Source organism: Terrapene carolina, unplaced genomic scaffold (genome assembly GCF_002925995.2).
Source record: "Terrapene carolina triunguis isolate 2854851 unplaced genomic scaffold, T_m_triunguis-2.0 Scaffold88, whole genome shotgun sequence".
NCBI lineage: Eukaryota > Metazoa > Chordata > Testudines > Emydidae > Terrapene > Terrapene triunguis.
The window spans coordinates 11143477-11161672 of NW_020664439.1; the positions used below are offsets into that span (position 1 = coordinate 11143477).

General features: G+C 44.3%; 1 protein-coding gene across 2 annotated transcripts in view; it reads left to right on the forward strand.

Moving 5' to 3' along the window:
* The first annotated feature begins 4016 nt into the window (after window positions 1–4016).
* The window catches only part of PXYLP1 (2-phosphoxylose phosphatase 1), a 93050-nt gene continuing 78870 nt past the window's right edge, over window positions 4017–18196 (forward strand). Inside the window, exon 1 of one of the 2 annotated variants that reach the window (XM_024199829.3) lies at window positions 4017–4156. The gene's annotated coding sequence lies outside the window, so the exon portion shown is untranslated. Of the gene's footprint in view, window positions 4157–16859; window positions 17009–18196 lie in introns of those variants that run through there. The other variant, XM_024199830.3, reaches the window with a different exon arrangement.

The window sequence follows — 18196 nt, forward strand, 5'->3', positions numbered from 1 at the left end:
AAAAAAAAAAAAAAAAAAAAAAAGCTGCGTCCTGCTTCTCCCCCCTCCCTCCAGCGCTTGCGCCGCCATACAGCTGATCAGCGCAAGCCTGGGAGGGAGGGGTTAGGAGGAGGAATGAGGCGTGCTTGGGGAAGAGGCGGGGCCAGGGCGGGGATTTGGGGAGGGATCCAATGGGGCAGTGAGGGGGTGAGGCAGGGGGTGGGGCCAGGGCGGGGATTTGGGGAGGGATCCAATGGGGCAGGGAGGGGGCGGAGTCGGGGTGGGGGGTGTGCGAGACAATTCGCGTCCCGGCGTGGGGCTCCGCACCTGCTAAAGCCGGCCCTGCTAGCAGTCGCGGATGGGCCACATGACATTGTAGTCAATTTCATAGCATCCTCTCCATTTTGACCCAATGCATAATGCCTTGTCTCAGCAAGGATTTGGATGCAGTTAATGGGCCTGTTGACAGGTTTTGTTTCCACATGCACACTAGTAAGAGACTGCTAAAGTTTTAAGTTACTGCACAAAAACTTTTACAATGGTTGAAATTCACCCTGATTCAAGGATACCTGGTGGTGTTGCTAGCAGAGTAGTTTCTGTGTAATGAAAAGAATATTTCTGCTACTCCTACAAAAATCTATAGGGCCATAGGAGGGATAGCTCAGTGGTTTGCGTGTTGGCCTGCTAAACCCAGCATTGTGAGTTCAATCCTTGAGGGGGTCATTTGGGGCAAAAATCTGTCTGGGGATTGGTCCTGCCTTGAGCAGCAGGTTGGACTAGATGACCTCCTGAGGTCCCTTCTAACTCTGATAGGAGATAGACTGGGAAAAGGTCTGTAGATCCAGTTGAATGAAAATTCATTAGATGTGATAAAGTAGGACAGTGGCCACTATTCCAGACTGTATACTGGAGTAGAGTGCTGAGCTGTAGTCCACATGCCCTAGATTCAGATTCAGAGTGAGAGTGGAGTTTGCCTCCCCGCATAGTATAAATAACCTAATGACTTTAACTCCAAGAAAATTACAAATTCTTTTGTGTGTACAGACAAATGTGTTATTCTCCAGAGCAAAAGGATTCTGTGAAGGAAATTAAATCCTTTTCATTAGTTAGTTAGAGAACAGATTGGGAGTTCCTGACTGCCAAATCCTTTGTGAATTATATTTAATTCTAGGCCCAGATGGGGATGTAACTCTCCTTGAAAGCACTTACTACCATGCCTCAATCAATGAGATGAGTCATGACAGTTTGACTGTTGTTGGTAATATTTTCAGGATTGGGCCCCGGAGTTAATACTACAGACCTGAATGTATTGTGTTTGCTTTTTTTTTGATAGTCAACAGCTGGTGTCCAGTCCCTGTTATACACCATGTAACTGTTTAATAGTTCTGCTTAGTGACACAAATTAAATTTAACTTTTGAAATGTAGGTTATATACCTAAATACAAGTAAAAAAAGAGAGGTTTTACACTAAGATTACACAAATCTGTACAATTTAGTTTAATAGTTCCAGAGATTTTAAAAAAACAAAAACAAAAACAGGTTTATTCAAAAGAACAGAGTTTAGGAGAAAATGTGAGAGTATGATGGTGTAGAACAATCTTCTATTATGGAAAAAGACTGATTTAATAGTTTTGAGGGTTATACATTATCAATGTCTCCAAGTAGTTCATAGAGTTATGAAATAAGGAGTCCAACTCAATTTTATCTTTTATTGGAAATTCCAACAGTGTTCCTCTGTCAGTAACTGAAATCTGTATTTCTTAAAGGGGCAATCCTAAAAAGACATGCCAGATCTCAGGAAGACAACTGTGATGACAGAAACAACAAGAAATCCTTGTGGCACCTTAGAGACTAACAAATTTATTTGGGCATAAGGTTTCGTGGGCTACCGCCCACTTCATCAGATGCATGGAGTGAAAAATACAGTAAGCAGTATATATATATATATATATACAGCACATGAAAAGATGGGAGTTGTCTTACCAAGTGGGGGATCAGTACTAACGAGGCCAATTCAATTAAGGTGGAAGTGACCTATTCTCAACCGTTGACAAGAAGGGGTGAGTATCAAGAGAGGGAAAATTACTTTTGTAGTGCTAACAAAGCCAATGCAATCAAGGTGGACATTGGCCATTTCAACAGAATAGGCCACTTCCTCTTTAATTGAATTGGCCACGTTAGTACTGACACCCCACTTGGTAAGGTAACTCTCATCTTTTCATGTGCTGTATATATATACTGCTTACTGTATTTTTCACTCCATGCATCTGATGAAGTGGGTTTTAGCCCATGAAAGCTTAGGCCCAAATACATTTGTTAGTCTCTAAGGTGCCACAAGGACTCCTCATTGCTTTTGCTGATACAGACTAACACGGCTCCACTCTGAAAGTTTTCAGGTTTCGGAGTGGAGCCGTGTTAGTCTGTATCAACAAAAACAACGATAAGTCCTTGTTGTGCCTTAGAGACTAACAAATTTATTTGGGCATAAGCTTTCGTGGGCTAGAGCCCACTTCATCAGATGCATGGAGTGAAAAATACAGGAGCAGGTATAAATACATGAAAGGATGGGGGTTGCTTTACCAAGTGTGAGGTCAGTCTAGCGAGATAAATCAATTAACAGCAGGATACCATGGGAGGAAAAATAACTTTTGAAGTGGTAAGAGAGTGGCCCATTACAGACAGTTGACAAGAAGGTGTGAGTAACAGTAGGGAGAAATTAGGAATGGGGAAATTAAGTTTAGGTTTTGTAATGACCCAACCACTCCCAATCTTTATTCAGGCCTAATCTGATGGTATCCAGTTTGCAAATTAATTGCTGTTAATTGCTGTTCTGCAGTTTCACGTTGGAGTCTGGTTTTGAAGTTTTTGTTGTTGAAGAATTGCCACTTTTAGGTCTGTTATTGAGTGACCAGAGAGACTGAAGAGTTCTCTACTGGTTTTTGAATGTTATGATTCCTGATGTCTGATTTGTGTCCATTTATTCTTTTGAGTAGAGACTGTTCGGTTTGGCCAATGTACATGGCAGAGGGGCATTGCTGGCACATGATGGTATATATCACATTGGTAGATGTGCAGGTGAATGAGCCCCAGATGGTGTGGCTGATGTGGTTAGGTCCTATGATGGTGTTCCTTGAATACATATGTGGACAGAGTTGGCACCGGGGTTTGTAGCAGGGTTTTGTTCCTGGGTTGGTGTTTTTGTTGTGTGGTGTGTAGTTGCTGGTATTTGTTTCAGGTTAGGGGGCTGTCTGTAGGCCTGTCTTCCAAGGTCTGTGAGAGTGAGGGATTGTCCTTCAAGACAGGTTGTAGATGCTTGATGATGCGCTGGAGAGGTTTTAGTTGGGGGCTGTAGGTGATGGCTAGTATTTTTGCACATGGTGGTCAACTATAGTTTGTTTTCTTATACAGGGAATTAATTACTATACACATAAATCTTGGGAGCAATAGGAGGCAGTAAGAACATTACATTGATCAGCAGGTATGTATTCAAAGTACTATTAAACCTAGCTCTAGCTTTTGATCTTCACCAATTCAAGGAAAAACAGAGAAGTTTCAGATTCTATATGTTATGCATCATGACACTGATGAAGTCACAAGCACCCATGAGCTCATCCTGTGGGGTGCCTCACTGCCCGGGGCTCAATCCTGAGCGGGGCCTCTGGGTGACGCTAGAATACAAACCATATCACCTCCTTTGTGCAGACGGGAAACTGAGGCACGGGCAGGGGTTCATTTGCCCACTCCTCACTCGGGGAGGCAGTGGCCGCGCTGGGAGGAGTGCCCAGCCCTAAACCCGGTTCCCCTCTGCTCCGCACCTGTTGAGCGTCTGGGGCCCATGCGGAAGGGAGGAGGGTGGCTCAGCACGGAACCCCGGTTGTGGGCAGCGCGGCTGAGCCGGAGGAGTCACCGCGCCGCTCCCCATTCGGGGGAGGAGGGAGCCCAAGCTGCAACCTCCCGGTTCCGGCGGCAGGTGGCGCTGGCGGCTGTCGCGCTGGGCCCCAGGGAGCCCCGGGTGTGCGAGCGGGGCAGGAGGCGGCGCTCGGCAGAACTTGATCCGCTCCGCGGAGTCCGAGCTGGAGCTGTCGCTCGGCGGCAGCAGCAGCAGCAGGAGGCTGCGGGTTTCGGCTCCAGCCCCGGGCGGAGGCGCTGAGCGGAGCAGACGGCAGCCGCGCTGGAGGTAGGAACCGCCCGCCACCCTTCCCTCGCGCCGGGATCCCCTTTCCCCCGCGCCGGGCACCTCGGGCAGCGCCGCCACCGGGCGCTCCCTTCCCCCGCATCAGGCGCCCCCTTTCCCCGCGCTGGGCACCCCGGGCAGTGCCGTCACCGGGCGTCCTGCTCCGGCCAGCCTCTTCCCCAGCGGGCACTCGCAGCTCCGCGCTCCCTCGGGCACCTGGGCAGCACTGCTGCTGGACACCCCCAGCTCCGGGGGACCCCCGGCTCCCCGCTGCGGGCAACGCTGCCAGCGGGCACCCAGCTCCGCGCGGACCCTTCCCCGCATCGGGCGCCGCCGCCGAGCTCCCCTTGCCCTCTTCCCGGCGCGGGGGCTGCTTTGTCTAGAGGGAAACACCGCGGAGCGTGACCCGCTGGGCTCCTCTGCTCCCGCCTCCCGGGGGTCCCGACCAGAGTAGTCGGGCTTGAGGGCGGGGCGGCCCCTGCTCCTCCTTCTCCTTCCCCGGTTGGCTCGGGCTGCGTCCGGCTGGCGCTCCCTCTAGGGCGAGTGTCACTTCCCCCAGTGCTGGGCAGCTCGCCCGGCGCCAGCGTGGGGCATCCACGTAGCCCAGTCCCGTTAGGGGTAGTCGGTAGCCGCGCTCCGGCTCGGGTGAGTCTCCACTAGCTGGATTGCGAGCTCCACTAGCTGGATAGGGGCTCGGTTCCGTGCGGGCTGGTGCCCTGCCTAGAGCAGCGGGGTCTGGTTCGCAAAGGGTCCCTTAGGTGCTGCTATGCTACCACTAATCAATAATATCCTGTAATCCCCTCCCCCAAACGACCCTCCAACAAACTCCTCCCTTTTGGCATTGAAGATTAAGCTGTGACAGCCCATTGAGGTTTAGTGGCCTTGTCTTCACTAGGGAAAATGTGTGTTCTTACCTTGACATAAGGAAGACAAAGGAGTTTGTAGCTTTCACTCATGCCAGCTGATGTAGCATTTATCTCAACCTGCCAACACATCTAAAAACTACAAACTGCCTTCTCCTTGCTAGGATTTCCCTTTCTGTTACCATGTGTTAGCTAACAAAAGGTGAGAAAGCATCTTTTTTTCTTTTTATTGTGGACTAGCCAATGAGATTTAGGCCCCATAATTCCTAAGGATATGTCTATACCGCCACCGGCAGCAGTTGTCCCTGTCCCGGTGCACAGTCTTGGGCTTGTGCTAGCCATTGTAGACAGCGCTTTGAAGTTGTGGCTGGGTGTGGAGCTGGGACCAGAGCAGCAACTTCAGAGCTGTCTGTGCAGCTATTTTTAGAATGCCATTAAGCTACAAGCCCCACTAGCTGGAGTCTCTCAGCCCAGGCTGGGAGGTTTGCTTTTGTGGACTTTGTAGACATACCCAAAGTCATTTTATCCATTGGCTTTGTCTGCATGGGAAAGTTTGTCAGTATAATCTAAAGTGTGACTTTACACCTTTATGGTTATCCTGGTATGACCTCCCTTTGTGGACACTAATTCTGGGGTGTGAATGCCTTTTTTTCAGTTTAGTTTGTGGCTTGTGGTGGGATATAAGGGAAACCAAAAAAAGTTACTCTTACCAGAATAAATGTGCCCACACAGGGAGGTATAACTAGTAAAACTTCCTTATAGACAATTCCTTAAAGGTGCTTTTGGAAATTTTTACCCTAAATTTTGCTGATTAGAAGTTAAGCTTCTAAGCATCTAAATTGGAATTAGGAGCCTAAGTCACCTAGGTGACTGAAAATTTTACCCCTAGCTTGTCACTTGACAGCCTGAATGGTCTAATTGGTGGCAGCATCCCAGGCAAGTAACTTTTTAAAAAATGGCTACATAAATAATAAGTAATAATAATAGTAAAAAATAGAATAATCCCTCATAATGGCAAAGGCTAGACAGAATCCTCCCTCTTCCCCCATTGACAGCCTTCACACCTGATTTTATTTATAAAAAGAAAGAAAGGTGAGAGTTAAAATTGGTTAAAGGAGTCAATTACATACAGTAATGACAAAGTTCTTGGCTCAGGCTTGTAGCAGTGATGGAATAAACTGCTGGCTTAAGTCAAGTCTCTGGAGTACATCCACAGCTTGGATGGGTCATTCAGTTCATTGTTCAGAGCTTCAGTTTGTAGCAAAGTTCCTCCAGAGGTAAGAAGCAGGATTGAAGACATAATGGGGGTGTTCTCTGGGCCTTTTATAGCTCTTGCCATGTGGAGGGCATCCCATTGTTTTTACAGTGGAAAATTACAGCAACAAGATGGAGTTTTGGAGTCACATGGGCAAGTCACATGTTTATGCCCAGTTTCCCTTAGTCATTGCAGGAAGCCATTACCTACACTCCAAACAGCACGTTTACATGACAGTCCACGCAGTGTAGATCGGTGTCTCCCATGGTCCATTGTCAACCAAGTGTTCCTTGATGAACCAGTTAATTTGAATAGTCCCTCCAAGATGTGTTGGGCATTACCTTGTGGGCATTACCTCAGGAGCAAACATTTGAAATCCAAGTATAGAGCCAATACTTATAACTTCACATACAAAATGATATATGCATACAGGTAGCATAATCAGAACCAGCAAGTCATAACCTTTTCATAAACACCTCACTCTACAACAGGGGTTGGTAACCTTTCAGAAGTGGGGTGCCGAGTCCTCATTTATTCACTCTGATTTAAGGTTTTGCGTGCCAGCAATACATTTTAATGTTTTTAGAAGGTCTCTTTCTATAAGTCTCTATAATATATAACTAAACTGTTGTATGTAAAGTAAATAAGGTTTTTAAAATGCTTAAGAAGCTTCATTTAAAATTAAATTAAAATGCAGAGCCCCCCCAGAGCGGTGGCCAGACCCGGGCAGTGTGAGTGCTGCCGAAAATCAGCTCGCGTGCCGCCTTCGGCACGCGTGCCATAGGTTGTCTACCCCTGCTCTACAACCTTTGTACAATATTTGCTGCAAATATATAACAGTGGCTGCAACAATGATCTGTATGGTCATATTTTAATCAGATAACATCACAACATACCATTAGCTATGATATGTTTTTAAATGTCAGGTGTCAATTTTTTTAAAAAATTCAATCTTTGTGAAGTTCGCTGCCTTTAATGTATTTAAGGAAAGTCCACTTTTTCAGTGTACCAAAACTTCATCCTAAAAATTTTTTTGTTTAGAAAAGACCTTTTGACTTTTATCGAATCTCCCTTGAAATTTCTTGTGTTTGCATACATTGGGTCCTTTATAGAACTTATCAGTTTTACATAGGGCCCTATCAAATTCACGGTCCATTTTGGTCAATTTCACAGTCATAGGATTTTTAAAAAAGTAAATTTCATGATTTTGACTATTTAAATCTGAAATTTCATGGTGTTGTAATTGTAGGGGTCCTGATCCAAAAAGGAGTTGTGTATGTGGGGGGTGTTGCAAGGTCATTGTAGGGAGTGGGTTGTGATATTGCTACCCTTACTCCTGTGCTGCTACTGGTGACAGTGCTGTCTTCAGAGTTGGGCAGCTGGGAAGTGGTGGCTGCTGGCCGGGAGCCCAGCTTTGAAGGCAGAGCTGCTGCCAGCAGCACTGCAGAAGTAAGGATGGCATGGTATGGTATTGCCACCCTTACTTATGCACTGCTGCCTGTAGAACGGGACCCTTAGTCAGCAGCTGCTGCTCTTCGGCCACCCAGCTCTGAAGGCAGCAGCGCAGAATTAAAGGTGGCATGGTATAGTATTGCCACACTTACTTCTGTGCTGCTGCTGGCGGGGCGCTGCCTTCAGAGCTGGGCACCCAGCCAACAGCCACTGCTCTCTGACTGCCTAGCTCTGAAGGCAGCACAGAAGTAAGGGTGGCAATACCATGACCTCCCCTAAAATAACCTTGCAACCCCCCTGCAACTCCCTTTTGGGTCAGGACCCCCAATTTGAGAAACACTGGTCTCCCTTGAGAAATCTGTATAGTATAGGGTAAAAGCACACAAAAAAACAGATTTCATGGTCCGTGACGTGTTTTTCGTGGCCGTGAATTTGGTAGGGCCCTAGTTATACGGAATTTTTGCCTCTTAATTTCAGTAAAATGTGAGTTCCCTCAAAAAGTGGGAGAAAAGAAAGGGTTAAAAGAGATGTTCATAACCATGCCTGTCCGAAGACTGAACTCTCTTGGCTGATCATTTTATGTAAGTGCTAGGAAAACAGAATGACCAAGGGGATGACCTTGTTACTGCCGATTAAGGGACAAGCACCTATTTTCATCCAGAATGTCACCTTTTAAGAATATTTATGCTATAATTCTTTAAAAAATCTCTGGAGCAAGTGGATCTAGCATTGAAGAGCTGCATGAACTGTCGCACATTATAATAAAGTTATTGTGCCAGCATTACAATAATAATGGGATGCGACACTAACAGATTTTGGCAATGAGCAGTTTTAATACTGATGTCCTGTTTTGACATCTGTGGAAGGAGGATTAAAGCAGACAGAATTGGTAGTGGGTCGGTGTGAGTGGAATGAAAAGGAAAAGCTTCTTAATTTTAATCTCTTCTCAAAAAGGTGACTAAAAGTAGCACAGAGGGATAAATCATATTAACCTTATCTTAGTGGTTTTTAATTGTAGTCCTTTAAATATTTTGTGTAAACTCAGCATTAGTAAAACACTACTTTAATTTTTATAACCAGCAATATATATGTAGGCACAGCTCCTTGTCTCCTAGAGAGTTTCTGCTAGACCATCTCCTCCCCAAAGAGAGGGATTCTGATTTACTACGAATGTGCCTATGGCAATGCCTCCATAATTAGGGTTACATTCTAGAATGGTCTTAAAATGGGCCATAAATTCCTGCTTTTTGTTTTTTTCTTTTTGTAAAAGTAGGTGACCAATTGGTATAACATTTTAAGCCCTTTGAATTTTCTCTGCAGCTCTTGTCTGGTTATTCTTCATAAATTTTTAATAGGTCTTTGAAATGGGGCTCTGGCTGAAATTTTTCCATGGGAATCTGACTTTTCATTGTTGACTTTTTCTTTTTAAAACAAGATTGTCCATCTGCACAAAACGAGTAGATATGGTGCAGTGGGTAGGCTTTTTTTTTTTATTGGATTTAGGCTTGTTTTTTAGCAGCTGTTTACATTATTATTGAAATCTTACACAAAAGAGTAAGCAGATCTGAGTGATGGAGGCTGGGCGCGCAAAATCGTCCCTGTCAGGAGCTACCTTTCCTGTCACTTTATTGCATGGTAGAGAAGGGTTTCCTGTGAAGTTGTTGACACACAAGGTTTTCTGCACAGCTACTGATGGAGAAATGGAGAAAATCTTCTCCATCAACTGCTACACTTCTGCCTCCACCACAATTTCTCCCCAAGTTCCCACCCTTTTGTAGTGTTACAAAAATCTAGAGACGATGAATACACAAAAAACTTTGTTAAGAAGCAATTAGGGTTGATTCACTCAAAACCTACCAGACACTAAATCACAAAAGCAAAGAAATGAAGTTAACCAACCTAACATTCTATATCCTCTACTCTTCCTCCACATACCTTACCACAAACACTGTACATCATAGACCAAGCACTGGAAACTTAGTTCTGTCCTGTGATTCTCAACTGGGGGTTTGGGGTCCCTTTGGGGGCCGCAAGCAGGTTTCAGGGGGTCCTCTAAGCAGGGCTAGCCTTAGACTCGCTGGGGCCCAGGGCAGATGGCCGAAGCCCCACCACATGGGGCTGAAGCCCAGGGCCAGGAGCCCTGCCACCCGGGGCTGAAGCCGAAGCCTGAGCAACTTAGCTTTGCGGGGGCCCTGTGGCATGGGGCTCCAGGCAATTGCCCTACCTGCTACCCCCTAACGCTGGCCCTGGCTTTTATATGCAGAAAACCAGTTGTTGTGGCACAGGTGGGCCGTGGAGTTTTTAGAGCATGTTGGGGGGGTCTCAGAAAGAAAAAGATTGGGAACCCCTGCCCTAGGACAATACCTTTCAACACTCCCTTTATCATCCTTCTGCAAACACCAAAACTAGCCTCTCCCACCATAACCAACTACTACACCAAACATCTGCAACTGCTAGTGTTGGGGAGGTGGGGAATCTGACAAAGGGGTGTAGGCAGAAAGGTATATAACCCCTTCTATCCAGAAAGATACCAGATGCTCTCTAAATTATGAATTACTTAATCTGCCATCTATATGGTGAAACAGTGATTCCTTAGTTGAACAGTATAACACTACACAACAGTTAAGGGCAGAAAATTATGAATACTTTCTCTTAAAACTGCACAGGATATTCCAGATAGGCTGACTGTAAGTACCTGGGCCTCAGTTTAATTCAAGCCAGTGAAACTCCATGCAGGAACATTCATGTAATTCTCTTTGCAGTATCAGGATCCTAGTTTGGAATTTGGCTGCACTCAGGGGTTAGCATTCCTTTTTTGTGTAAAGTGTCATGTGATCTTTGATTACAATTGCCCAATACCTTGGTTTTTATGTCTCGGAAGAAATTGAGGCATATGCAGAGGAGGTGAGACTTGTAGTGATAGAATTGATATCTTGGTACATGTCCTATATATCCGATGGTATTTTAATGTACTGCATGTATTTTAAATGTAATTGGTTGATCTTAAAGAGCAAAGATATTTTCATTGTGCTGTATAGTTATGAAATATGTGCCAGGCAATCAGATTGAACAGACAGGGAAGGTAGAGGCTTGTTCATGCCCGAAGCAGCATCTGACACTTAGGGCATAAATAGGATTCAGAATCAGATTGGTGGGAAGTTGATTCTGTTGATTTAAACAAAACAAAATAAAATAAAAATTCAGGCAACAAGAAGTAAAATTACTTAAGAAGACATATATAGAGTATGCTTTAAAAGAACTATTTATTTGGGCTGAAATAATTAGGTTTGTTTTCTGAGCCAATCAGAAAAGAAGCTATTCAGTAATGCTGCAGTGAGTAAGCATTTCTCAAGTGACCCATCTGTTAGATAAAGTTTTCATAACTGCATTAATCAGTTGATCTAATAGGAATAAAGTCAGCATCACAGAAATTTGTCATAGGGTTACTGTGTCCTGTTTTGAAAATAAACCCTATGGCTTTGTCTCGAGGTCTGTTTTGATAAATTGCACAACAAACCAGGAGTATTTATGCAGTAGATCATTATCCTGTGATGTTCTTTTAGAATTGATGTTCTCCTGTGAGTGAAATACAGAGGCTCTATTGTATTGTATTCTGTATTGTTAATGATTATTTTAAAGGGACAAACTAATACCAACACCAATTTTGACCATACTCACTTCATTTGACTTTCTTCACATTTCTGTTTTGGGCTGGCATACGTTCCCCATGTGTTCGGACTTCTGTTTCATGCTACTTGAATTTCAACTTAATCTTTTGACAGACATTCCCGGTGATGTCTATCTGGCCTATGATTCCTGAAAGGAATTTGTTAGAAGTAAATGGAAAAAACAAAACAAAAACTATGGTGCAAACACTGAGTTTGCATAGGAAAGCATTTAGAAGTCAGTAGAAGTAAAAGTTCAGGTGGACTATGCAACCATCAATCTGCCTGCTAGTGCATACGTTGTCTAATAGCCTTTAATTGAAAGATCCCATGCTATTTCCACAGCTTTGCTTGTTGTACTGTCATGGGGCTCAAGCTGCTTTAAAGTCACACATGCTGTCTGTTGCCGTTCCCCCAAGAAAATATGTCATTCTCTATAGCTATGGGGTGAAATCATCGCTGAAACCTATCCCCACTACATGCTCTAGATAAATCTTCAGTGAAACTCTGGGTTGAAGAAAACAGAAGACCCTGCCTGCTCCTAATGCACCACTAGCCCAATGTCAGGTGGGAGGAAGCTAAACTTTCTAAACAGAGTCTTAGCTGTGTTCCTGTAGAGCTAAGATGGGAGAGTGGCTTCAGTATATGCTGCTGCCCATCAACGCTAGCTGAGGGAAAGAAGGGTGAGTATAGTCTGCTGGGATGGAGAGCCACACTTGCCCAGCTCTTTTGGATAGAGGGGGCAGGAAGCAGTTCTGGCACTTAGCTGCCTCACTGTTTTACCTCAGCTCTGTGGCAGCACAGTGTAGATAAACGTGAAGGATAGATAAGTGATCAGGAGACCCATCATTCAAGGAGCGGGAGCAGCCGCTGTAGTAGGAGTAGGACCACAAAAAAATCTTAGGCCGGGAACCAGAAATCCAACCTGGGAAGTAGAGAGCATAGATAACTTTTTATTTTTACTGGTTAACACTTTCTGTGCTGTGATATTTCTTATGTTTACCACAGGAAGTACTTCAGTAAATTTAAGTATAAAAGTATGGTAAAAATCTTAGTGGCAACTGTTGCAGAAGAAAATTGTTTCATTTTAGGGTTAGTGAGAATCAGGTGAACTCTAATGGTTAGATGCTATAGGATTTTAAGCTAGTTGCCAATGAAGGGAAAGTCAGCTAGATGACTGGATGCAAGGTTTGTCTTAAAGTGGTAGGGAAGTTCCAGGCTAATCTGGTGAGTGAACAGAAGAGTTGAGTACTTAATCAATTACTCCTTGACACGTTAAAGGCCAACTGACTCTCCCCAAATGCATAGATTCTGTTATTGAGGAACAATACACCAAAACAGAGTGGTTTTGTGTATACAGGATAACAATGGATTCATCCCCAACCCTAGCTATCACAGAAGTTGTGATATTTAGGGGGTGATTCTGAACAGGTGGAGAACGGCTAGAGATACAGGATCACATCGAAGTTCAAAAAAGCCTAATTGACTTAAGAGCACAAGTCCCATGGACTTTCCGCAAGATGAGGATAATATGTAACTTTTATTACGAGATTAGTAAGTAGAAATACATTTATTTCTTCATACTAGTACTAATTCAAGTGTTGGACAAGGTGCTTGCAGAGTGGTCTGCAAGATTTGATTATTCCAGACAACCTAAAGAATTTGTCTCCAAAATTCATGATTGGTCACCGTACTTTGACCTGAGCCGGTGACTTGATCACCAGTTAATTCTGGCTGGATCCCTGCAAGACATATCTCCAAAGATAGTGTTGGGGGGAGGAGAGTGGGGGCGGGGAGGGATATTGTCAATAGAAGAGAATATAGGGCTATTGGGGTAGTGGAAGGCAGAATAAGCATGCAAAGGATTAGATAATGAAAGTGCAGATGAGGGGTGTGTGTGTGCGCACACGCATGCAGGGCCGTCCTTACCCATACGCAAAGTACGCAGCTACGTCTCTGCTCCAGCTCTTCCTCAGGGCCCCCCCCGCTCCGCTCCTGCCCCGCCCCAGCCCCACCTCTTCCCACCCCTGCTCCGCTTCGCCCCCACTCCTCCGAGGACTGCAGCATGGCCGGGCCTTCACTCACCGGCAGCGGGAAGTGCAGACCCGGCTGCAGCCGCGCCACCGGTGAGTGCTGGGGGGTGGTTCCCCCCTGTCCCCCAAGCCGGTTCCCCCCTGCGCGGAGGCCTGGGGCCAGCTCCCCCGCTCCCCCCACAGAGGCCTGGGGCCAGCCCCCCCACCCTCCTCCGCGAAGGCCCGCTCCCCCCCACGGAGGCCTGGGGCCCCACACATGCTCCCTGTGGGGGGGCTGCGTAGGGCCCCAGAATAGCTAGGGACGGCTGTGTGTGTGTGTGTGTGTCTGCTTGTGTAAAGGGGGGATAATAATCCACATCATGGGGGCGGCCTTTCAGCAATTCAAAAGTGTTTAAAATTTCAACCTTCCCCTGCCCCAGCCTGGCACTTTTTTGAGGTCATAATGTTTTCTGATCATCCACTGTTTGTGAACTGTGTGTTGTCTGTTTACACTCTAAGCCCTTAGAGGGCATGGTGGTACAGTTCTGAGTGTATGGAGGCCACTTAAGATTTGAACGTATCAGGGCATGTGTACACTGCAGAATTAAGTTACATTGACGTACAGCCAGCACAGTAATTAAATTGATTTTGTATGTCCAAACTAGCTCCTTCCGTTGGCGGTGCAGATCCTTACCAGGAACACTTGAGCTGGCCATCAGTGTGGGGCATTGTGGGGCACTGACAGCCAGAGCCCCGCCGACCAGGGCTGACAGCCACCAGGGGCTGACAACTGGAACAGTCAATACAGTGTCTACACTGACACTCTGTCAACCTAACTACACTGACCTAAGCCCTACGCCTCTCATGGAGGTGGAGTTATTAAGTCGGTGTGGTGTAGGGTGACCAGAGAGCAAGTATGAAAAATCGGAACGGGGTGGGGGGGTAATAGGAGCCCATATTGAAGAAAAAAGCCCCAAATATCGGGACTGTCCCTATAAAATCGGCACATCTGGTCACCCTAGTGTAATGGTCGAGTTACATTGGCGAGAGCACCATTGTAGTGTGGATGCTTACAGAGTTAGGTCTTATGCTGCCTTATGTTGACCTAAATCTGTAGTGTAGATCAGGAGACAGTCATTCCATAGCCACTGGTGGATTATTATAATTTAATTAAATGTGTATGTTCTGGGATGTTTGCAGTCAATCAGTGTTACTGCAGGAGTTGGGAGGCTTGCCTCAGAATGGAATTCTGCTGTGCTGCAGAGTGCATGGGGCCATCACTACTTCTCTGCCTCCTTTCAAGTTCCAAATTAATTTTGAAGTAGCTGTTTTTTTTTTTAAAGCAGGAATGTATTTTTACTTCCTTCCACATCCAGATGGCTGAAGGGATTTTTTTTTTTTTTTTTTAACCTTTAGAAACCCGCCATCTCACTAAATGGGGAAGGGAGCGACAGGGATTGCCCTGACGTTCTAGCCTTTCATATGATGTGGTTTATGGCATATAAACATACCAGTTCCGGAAGTTTGTAAAGCCTGTGTCTCGGGGGGCCTGCACAGTGAATTCCTGGGCAGTTGGGACAGCAATTTGGAAGGAGAAGGAAAGAGCAAGAATGAAGTTAGCCCGAAAGCAGTGTTAGTTAGGCAGGAAGAGGCACTGCAGGCTGCTCATGCTTAGATTTCACAGCCAGGCTGAATTAGTTGTTAGGAAGGAGTTAAAGGAGCTCTTGGACCACAATGTGACATCTGGTGTCTCTCTACTTCTGAGGGAAAGGGGGATCTTGGTGTACGAGCTGGCCAAATGAAGCCTGAGCTAAGAACACCCACTTGTGCTTCGTTCTGTGCATGTCTCTCTCTCTCCCCTTGTCTCACCAATAAGTATACCGTGTTCATTAACTCAATTACCTTATATTAAGGATTTTCTTTAAAGCAAGACCTTTGAGTCCGGTCAGACCTAAGTATGGATAATTTGAGCTCCAAAAAGCAATGTTTCAGCAAGTTAAGATCATGTGAAAATGGGAGAGGAGGGTTGTTAAGGTTGCAAGACACCTTCTAATATTATAGTAATAGTTTCTGGCGTAGCTGTGTAGTACTCGTAATGGGGGCAGGCCATAAAGTCTAAAACTAAAGGATTTGTTTATGATCAAAGGTTATTTGAAAACTGTTAAAAGCTTAATAATTTGACAGATTTGATTATAAAGTAATATATTGGGGGGTTTAATGTACAATGCAATCTGTGGTCCAGTATCTTCTGTTCCATTGTAAAATGTATTCTAAAATTCTCATTTGGTCTTAAACTTGAAACCATATAAGTCTTAATAGCAACTTTTCCATTTACAGAAATTTTATAGCAGCAGTTTGTAAGTGGTTTTCTGCTGCAATGATTTAGTTTCTCAGTCTTCATTTTGGTAACCTAAAAATGTGCAGAATCCTTTGAGGTTTTTTTAAAGGATAGTCATTTGTACATGTTTGTGACTGGCTTAGCATAAAATGAATACTCCCAATAGGCTGAAATGTAAATTTAACAGCACATTGGGGTGGGCGGAAGAGTATGAAGGGAGTAGCAAAAAGTACTTGGCTTCTTTTAAATTAAAGTGCTAGTGAAACACAAATGGATACAACATTTCCTTGTACTTAATGCACTGGTAGTAGATCTTTTGTTGTTTTCTTCTTTTCTTTGTTGGTTGCAAGGAGTGTGGATGATTGTTTAAATTTTTCATTTGTAGTAGAGGATTGTAACTAGTGGCAAGATATTGTATAATTTTTTCCCCAACATATGTCAAAGAAATAATAGTATGTCTTTGGAAATTCAAAGATTTAAAGTAAATACACTGTTTAATTTTGTCATATGGTATGATGACAGACACATGCAATACAAGCAATTTTTCTGAAAAATTCCCCTATAGATAGGTCTGTAGTGATACTAAAGTCTTCCTTTTGTTTAGTAAAGGTGTACTGCTAAGTAACTTACAATAGTATTACTTATTTATCATATTGGCTAAGCTTTTTGTTTGTTTTTCTTAACTAATGGGACTATAACAAATGTTAATTTTTTAAACTTGAGTGTCCAAAACTAGAAAATCTAAAATGTCTAAGGGCACGTCTTCACTACCCGCCGGATCGGCGGGTAGCAATCGGTCTATCGGGGATCGTCTTACCGCGTCTAGTGAAGACGCGATAAAATCGATCCCTGATGGCTCTACCGTCGACTCTGGAAATCCACCGCGGCAAGAAGCGGTAGCGGAGTTGACGGCGGCGCGGCAGCGGTCGACTTGCCGCCGTCCTCACAGCCAGGTAAGTCGACCTAAAATACGCCACTTCAGCTACGCTATTCACGTAGCTGAAGTTGCATATCTTAGGTCGACCCCCCGCTGTAGTGTAGACCTAGCCTAAGAGATATTACATCTGTAGATCATTTGCTGAAGATCATTTGTTCTTAGTCTCTGCTGAAAAATGTAACGAAATGGTATCCATTAGTGTATGAAGAGGCACATTTTACTATTACTTTGGTGTAAATTGGGATTAAGTCCATTGAAGCCAAGGAACGAATTTAATTTGGTTGGAAACATCAAAATAACTGAAGCTAACTATAAACAGAGCCACAAAACAAGGTACTTATGGAATTACTTTTTACCATGCATCTGTAAACTCTAAATTGAAAAAAGTCAATAAATTACTATATCATGCACCTTTGCGCCTGTATTTTTGTGCACAAGCTTCTGTGCACAGATACAGAAATAAGCATAGCAAGATAACCCAGATACGTCACATTCCATCACCAGTTACTTCTTAGTGATCTTCTATTCTTGATCAGCTGCTGCAAAAATAAAACTGCTTTGATTCTGTTTAATGCTTGTAATCATAACAAAAACTATAACAAACACGGACTTAGAATAAATGCATAATAACAGTTCTATTACCCACAACAATCTCAAGGCTCCCCCACCATCTTTTCTGCTTGCATTTGTCCTGCCAAAGAACCATGTAAATGGAAAATACTGTAAAATTAAAATAAAATACAAAATTGCACTATAGATGATCTTGATATTGAGATACATATCCTAGATTGTTGGCTATTTGAAATGCAAATTGCATATAAGCATAAAGACAGAATTCTAAGTTGAATTGAGGAAGAGTGAGGGAGTCCGGCTAAGCAATTGAGTGGGGTTTAAGTACCTAGAGTTACACAGGCTATGTCTACATGACAGCTGCAATGCTTCAGTGTAGACAGTACAGTGACAGGAGGGGTTCTCCCATCACTGTAGTTAATCCCCTCCCCAAGAAGTGGTAGCTATGTCGACAGAATAATTCTTTCATTGACCTAGCGCTGTCTATGCTGGGGGTTAGGTCAGTTTTACTACATCGCTCCAGGGTGTACATTTTTCACACCCCTGCCCAACATAGCTGGGTCGATCTACCTTTTATTGTAGTCCTGGGCACAGACTCTACAGAAGAAACCAGATGAGAAGGGTGGACTTATGTTTTGTAACATAAATGACAGATAACAAGGACCTTAGATGGGGATAGAATTATCTGGTGCAAATAGAGACTAAGGAAATCTATTTGATAGAGTTTTGTTATAGGCCATCTGATGAGAAGGATCATCAGCATGAGTATAAATGGAAATTGAGGCCTTGTGGAAAAGGCAAACAAATTCATAATTAGAGAAATCAGTTAGTCAAATACAGACTTATAGCTGCAGTACTCCATTGGAAGAATTGAGCAGTAGTCCTATGGGTATGGGTGCATGACAATACCTCTTCCTTACATCAATGATAAAGAACAGAATTATGCAGAAG